The sequence below is a fragment of the Hibiscus syriacus genome, unplaced genomic scaffold, assembly GCF_006381635.1.
Source record: "Hibiscus syriacus cultivar Baekdansim isolate YM2019G1 unplaced genomic scaffold, ASM638163v2 tig00112888_pilon, whole genome shotgun sequence".
Taxonomy (NCBI): Eukaryota; Viridiplantae; Streptophyta; class Magnoliopsida; order Malvales; family Malvaceae; genus Hibiscus; species Hibiscus syriacus.
The window spans coordinates 937,880-945,907 of NW_024063415.1; positions in this window are offsets into that span (position 1 = coordinate 937,880).

The following is an 8,028-nucleotide window of genomic DNA, read 5'->3' on the forward strand; positions in this document are numbered from 1 at the left end:
AGAAAGAGAGTACATCGATGGGTGAAGAGGTACCGACAGCCATGGCAATGGAACTAAGAGCCTCAACATCCTTGGAGATGAAGCTTGTAAATTACGCAGTCCAGAATCAACCTACCACATTTATAAACATCACAAATTAGATAAACCATAGGTGAAATTAAAACAAAAAAAATCACATTTTTTATTCAAATAAAATAATACATGGCAGCCGAGCAACCCATAAAGCCAAAATAAATCATTCTGAAGGTGAACCTCTTACTCGAACAAGTACCATAGATGGCGCACAAAATTTGTAAATCCATACCTATATATTTGAAACTTAGTAGAGAAAAAATTTAATAGAGGAACATAAAAAGACAAAATAATAAGATTTTTACTCCCATTAAATTGATGTCAGGAATTCACAACCAACTGCGTAACTGCTTAAGACAAAGTAATAGAATCCATAAGATGACAACAAAATTCAGAGCTATGTTAGAAAACAAAATTCTTCTAAAGCACTAGCTGCTAAGTCTAAAACATTTAAAAAAAAGAATTGGCAAAGTAATTAAATGGAAAACTATCACATCTATCGTAGCTTAGAACGTTAGGCAATAACACTACTTGGAGGATGGCGAGATTTCTCAAAGGCCTTCAACAAACAAAGTGTCGTTCACAAGATATCTTTTGCAATGATCATAATATAACCAACCAAGGGGCATAAGGGGTGTAAAACCCCAATCATTTTCTCTTGCATTAAATTTATGATGTGTGTCAACAAAATGTCATACTCCATTAATGATAATTAATTATCGGTGGTTATATTTTTAACAAAAGCTAAAGTTTAGTGTTTATTTTACAACTTTTAAAAAGTTGAATGACTAAAAAGATCATTTTATAATGGTCTATTATCATTTTATAATTTTACCCTAAACTCTATTCCTAATAACTTCTTTCATTTTGAATTATGATTTTAAAATTAATTATTCTTTGTGTTTGTGTTTGAGAATGAATTGAATTCTAACTCAATTCCTACTTTTACCTTTGATGAAAATTCCACTTAGCTAATCATTTGAAAAATACTCACTTGTCTCTTTGATTTGATTTGTTTTTCTATTTAAAATTCGAATATTTTAACGAAAAACTTCAATTTTTTGTGAAATTTGATGTTTATGATATTTTGATTATAGTTTATATTTCTTATAAAATTACTATACAAAATAATATATTTATAAAAATAATATGTAAAACTAATATATTTATATTGCAGAGGCCAAGCATCGAAGATAAAGTCTGGTCCAAACCACCTTCGGGTTGGTTCTGTTTAAATCTTGATGGAGCCGTGTCAACGGTCAATGGAGTAGGGAAAATAAGTGGGGCCTTTCGAAATCATGATGGAAGCTGGGAAATTGGTTTTAGCAAGAATATTGGCTCCAGCACGGTTCTCCAAGCTGAACTCTGAGGCATCTATGAAGGTCTTCTCCTCGCCAAGGATATTGGATGCACCAGGCTTGTAGCCGTCAACCTGTTACTGAAGTCAACTCTAGATGTATCCATCTCTCGCTCGTTCGACCTATTGCAAAGCTATGTTCCTCTATTTGTGAATGGATTCCAAGATCCTGCAACAAAGTGGCGGACAGGATTGCAAAGCTTGCCTCAGTGGATCACTTTGATTTGGTTCAATACCCTCTCCCCCCGATGGAAGTTGCTGATCTCCTTGTACTGCAAGCAGCTCCAGCTCCTCGTGAACTTGGCAGCTAAGTTTAGCTCTTTGGCTTTATTTCTAGTCCTCGAGCACTAAGGTAGCGTTTGGTTGGATGGAATCCCTTGGAATTGGTGGGAATTGGAATTCAATTCCACCACTTTCCCATGATTGGTTCAAGTTTTTCAAGGGAATTGGAATCTCTGATTGAATTCAATTCCATCAAATGAGAAAAAGTGAATTCCATCCAAAAATGGATGGAATTCAATTCTCTTGTTGGAAGGAATTGAAATTTAACTATACTACCCTCATCAATCATTTGGTAACTTATTCATATATTGAATAAAAATATTTTTTTATTATTTCGGGTCGGGTCGGGTTTCTAATTCATATATTCGGGTCGGATCGTGTTTTTTTAAGTGTGATATTCGGGTCGGGTCGGGTTCGGGTTTAGGGTGAAAAAACCGGACCGACCCGAAAATATATTTATTCAGGTCGGGTCGGATTAAGTCATTGTTTTTATTAAATAAAAATATTTTTTGATTATTTCGGGTCGGGTCGGGTTGGATTTCTAATTCATATATTCCGGTCGGGTCAGATGAAACTTTATTTTGTTCGGGTCAGGTCGGTTTTTTAAGTGTGATATTCGGGTCGAGTCGGGTCGGGTTTTTTTAAGTGTGATATTCGGGTCGGGTTCGGGTTTAGGGTGAAAAAAACCGGACCGATCCGAAAATATATATAATTCGGGTTGGGTCGGATTAAATCACTGTTTTTATTAAATAAAAATAATTTTTTATTATTTCGGGTCGGGTCGGATCGGATTTCTAATTAATATATTCGGGTCGAGTCGGATGAAACTTTATTTTGTTCGGGTCGGGTCGGGTTTTTTAAGTGTGATATTCGGGTCGAGTAGGGTCGGGTTTTTTTAAGTGTAATATTCGAGTCGGGTTCAGGTTTAGGGTGAAAAAAACTAGACCGACCCGAAAAAAAATATATAATTTTACCTTATATATTTAGGAATAATTACAATAATGCCCCTCTATATATAATTTTTTTCAATTAAGTCAATGTTTTTATTGAATAAAAATAATTTTTTTTATTATTTTGAGTCGTGTCGGGTCGAGTTTCTAATTTATATTTTAAATAAAAATAGTTTTTGGTATATTTTTTTGGTAACTAATTAACATACTCTGGAATGTATCGAAATATTGCTCTATCTTTTAGTAACTTATTAACATTTTTTGATTGCGATGATTTTAACTTATAATGTTTATTAGCATGATTTTTATAATTTATTGAAATGAATAATCAATCAATAAAATGAAAATTTAATATTTTTTAATTTTTTATAATATATTACTACATATAAGTTGTAAAATAAACTAAAATAAAGCAAAAAAACAAGAAGGGGAATTCTGTCATTTTACATTACTGAAATCAAATTCATCTGACATGTCTGCGAACCAAACAAAATATAGAATTGGATTCCAATTCCATTTCCTGCCAACCAAACAGAATATGGAATTGGACTTCAATTCTTACAGATTTCAATTCCTTCACAGATTCCAATTCCCTCATAAACATTCCAACGAACCAAACGCCATCTAAGTCTCTTTCAATTCAAAGAAAAAAAGTATATCACTAAATAAATCATATTAACCTCAAATAAAGTTTAACATATACAATATTTTCATTATAATAATAACAAAATCTTATTTTAGCTTAGTGGTTATGTGTTAAACCTTTTCTTTTAGAGATCTTTGGTTCAAATATCTTCAAGTGTGATTATTTATTTTTATCAAAACAATATCGTGACACTATTTAAGTATAAAAAATGTCATTCACATCATCGCCTTATTATTGAGTTAACGATCAGTGATATAATTAAAACGAAAAATAAAAGTTCAATGCTTAATTGAAGTAACTAAAAGTTTAGTGATATGAATAACATAATCCCTAAAACTCAATGATAATTGATGTAATTTACCATATATATATATATATATAGAAAGGTCAAAGTTGATCCAAAAGAGAAGTATGAAACCAATAGTTTCCATTTGTACTACAGATATACTATTATGACAGTAACTTTCCATTTTGTCATTGTATGTCCCGTCGAAACCTTGAAGAATACAAAATACAAAACAAAAACAAAAACAATGGCATGTTGGATCTCTTGTAAGATTACATCTTTGTTAGAAAATTTTGAACAATAGTCATAATGAATTAGAAAAATGATAAATATATAGTATTGGGCATTTGGCAGCTATTTAAAATTATTGTACTACTGTAATTTAATAATAGGATTCCGGCCAAAAAAAACTTTTGATTGGCATAATTTAACTTTTGTTTCTTATTGTTGTAAAGATTTTTTTTTGCCCTTTAATTCTAAGATTTCGCGTTGATTAATCTTAATCAATTTGAGTTGTATAACTAATTACAGTGAGTGAGTCCCCTAACAAAAAATTTTTCACTTTTATAAAATGGTGTATTTATGTCTCTCATCTATGATTTGAACTATGATTTTTTAAATGATGATTTCGATATTGTTTTAAAAAGATTTTTTTTTTGATTACTCACTTCGGTGGTCATATATAAACTCTTTAATCCTTTGATCTCCGGGTCGGTTCGGGCTAGGGTGTTATACGAAGTTGGATGAATGACTGGGATATCAATTGATATTTTAATTTTTAAAATATAAATTTTATATGAAAATATTAAAAATAAATTTGATATTATTTTTAAAAAAAATTAATACTATAATATGATTTTTAACTTTTGTTATTAATCTAGGTTGCTTATAAGTGGCAACTCGAACCTAAGACCTTTAGAAATAATAATCATTTCTCTACCTACTAAAGTAGTTTGATTGGTGTGTAATTTAATTTTTAACTGATAATATGTAAATGAGAAATAAAATATGTATATTATAAAGCTTAATACAATACTATTATGAAATAGTGTTATTTTTTTTAAGAAAAATCTGAAAGCGGTGGTCAGCGACACCCATAATCATTATATAAAAGGTACACCCCGTGCGGCCGATAATGGAGAGATCGGCCATTGATTTATGAAACATTTCCCCCCAATAAAAAGTTTATATTTTTCAAGAGAACGCGTAAAATCAATTAATATTTATCTTTGTTTAACGCGGAAATATAAATGATTCGGTCCACATAAATGTTATGATTTTCCCGCCTTTATTTGTTGTGTCTTTATGGTAAAGCAATGTTTTATGTCTCAATCACATAATTAATCAAATTAATTAGAAATTTATTATACAAATCAACTTATCATTATTAGTTTTAGAGGTTGTAGGTTCAAATAATAACAGATGTAGCAAATTGATTAAGCATTTCGTGTTAAATAATTAAGAATATTTAAAACATATACTATCATTTATAGTTATTTTATATTAATAAAAAATATAGAAATAATAATTTGAATCTCGATCATAAATATTTTCACCGATTCTAAAGTTTAATCACCTTTTTTTTATTTTCAACGTAAAATTGTACAATTGTGATCTTTCAAGGGAAAATCATGCCACTACTTTCACACTACAATGTATATCGATCAATTTTCTGAAGTTTAATCATTTCTATGTATTTTTTTTTCATTTTCTAACATAATAAAATTTATTTTTCAAAATTTATATAGTTGTTTATTTTGTCAGAAAATATCATTATTTGTCTACGTGTTCATGCAAAAATAATATTTGCTTCATTCATGTAATTTGTGTCTTTTTTTACTTCAATATTTTATATTAAAAAGTTTAATTATTTAAGTAAATATATTATTTTGTAATCACTCAAACTATTTAAAATATATTTTTATCTTTTTTAATATTAATTTTTTTTGTTTATGTTGTTTGAGTTTAAATATTTTCAATGTATTTTTGAATAATTTAATTAAAATTAAAATGAGACTAATGAAAGTATAAGATATGTATGGTAATTAAAATTACCATATATTTTAATTTTTAATGTATTTTTCATTAAAAATCTATTTTTATCTCCTTGAAATTTTATAAATTCATCCTTTTCAAAAAAAATAAACTTAAAAATTCGTCATTCTAACATAAAATCATAACTCTGCCCACGAGGATATGTATGAATATGTAATAATATTTTTGTATCTTTAAAAAATGGATGATGTGAAACTACTCTGTTGATGCATGAAAGTGAAGGTTTTTATGTTATTCTTTATAAATACATATTAATTTTCTAATTTCATCACATGTTATCAAAGTATGGTCTTTATTTCAAATTGGTCCTTAAACTTTTAAATATTTTAATTCTATCCATAAAATATGGTTATCATTCTAATTTAGTCCTCAAATTTTTGAAAATTTTAATTTCATCCCCAAACTATGACATTCATTCTAAATTAATGCCCAAACTTTTTGAACATTTCAATTCCATCCCAAACTATATGTATATAATAATCACATCTCATGTTAATAAAATCGTTACGCCAAGTTACATTATTGTATGTTTGAAAAAACAAAATTTAGGTTAAACTATGGTTGAAATTAATTATATATTTGGATGAATTTGGGGATGAAATTGGAATATTCTAAAGTTTAGGGACCAATTTAGAAAAAGGTTCATAGTTTAGGGATTAAATTTGAATATTTAAAAGTTTAAGGATTGATTTAGAATGAGAGTCTTAATTTAGGGATGAAATCAAAATATTTAAAATTTGAAGAACCAATCCAAAATGAGAGTTCTAGTTTAGAGACATATGATGCAATTAACTCATTTTCTCTAAAAGAACTAGGAGATGAAGGTGAAAATATCACGTTAATTAGTGTTTTTTATTAAGATAAATGTGATTACAAAGTAATATATGTTCTAAATACTCTCAATCATTTAACAATAAACGTTCAATCACTCATGCAGTCGTTGGTGCTCGAACCTGTGACCTCTAGAAATAACAACGATTCCTTTAATCACTGAGGTAATTTGATTTAATTCGCTTTATATTTTTTTTAATAGTTTAAAGTGATTATAGGGTAATATATGTTCAAAATTTTCTTAATCTATTGACAACATTCACACACCTTACAGATATAACTGCTTAAACTCATAGTCTCTAGAAAGGATAATATTTCTTTTTACCAGTAAGTCGACTTGGTGGGTTGATTTACTTCTATTATCCTATTGATGGTAGGAGTGCTAACCTTTGTAATGATGATGGTCAAATTTTAGGTATTTGACTCAAATTGCGTTGTGTGAGTGTTTGTTGGATATTTGTTAAGCTTTTAGGATTTGGGCATTGAGATTAAAATTATGAAGGATCTGCAGAGAATTGCTGGGCCTTACACATTGGGTCATCCCTATACTTTCTCTCTCGACTTGTAAAGGTCTTCCAAGCAGAGGGATTATAAAGGGGCAGGGGCCTAAGCCCCCTTGATTTAAATGGGCAACTTGTCATTATAATCCCTCTAAATATTTTACACTTCAATTTAGTATTTTTACTGGAAATTTTGTCTTTGCCCCAAGAAGTTTAATTTTATTCTGGCCTCTAAAACAAAATTAATGTTAAAACTATGTATGTAATGCTAAAAATTTGGACGTCGTATTTTGTCCTATCTCAATATTTTATTAATATTAATTTTTTATTAAGTATTTTTACTATATGTTATTTTTAGTAGCAGTTAAATAATGGATTCTATATAAGTATCGGGTTGAAAATGGGATTATGCCATAATTGTTGAATGAAATTTTTGGAACTTGAAGGGCTAGGGTTACAATTCAACCTCGAAGTTTATTGGTTGTGGAGAGAGTTTATGCTAGTCATAATTTGGTTCAACAAACCGTCGTGCACTGTCAGTAACTGATCCACACTCTAGTAAAGATGGATAATCGTTTATCTTGAAATTTATTTATTTTTCCAAGTAATTATTTATTTTATTAATTATATTTAAATTTTTATTTATGTTTATTTAAATAAGGGTGAGTAAATTCTATCATATTCAATCCGATTCTAAAATTTAGATATCTAAAATTTTAGTACCTTAATAGTGATCAGTATCTGATCTAAACAATAGAATATTTGATTTTCAGATCTGGAAAAAAAATATAAAATTTAATTTGATAAAAAATAATTTTATATTTTATATTTGTGACTTTGTGCAACTTATTTGATATTACTATATATATTTCATTATTGAGTTACTGTTGAAATGGTGAATATGAAGAAAAGAATAAAACGTTTTATTATCTCTTTTTTCTGTAACTACATCACTAGCTTATATAGGGATCTTATGGACTTCAAGCTCACTCAACCTCATAACTAACTGCAACCCCTAACAGCATTCTTAACGGACTATTCATATGTCA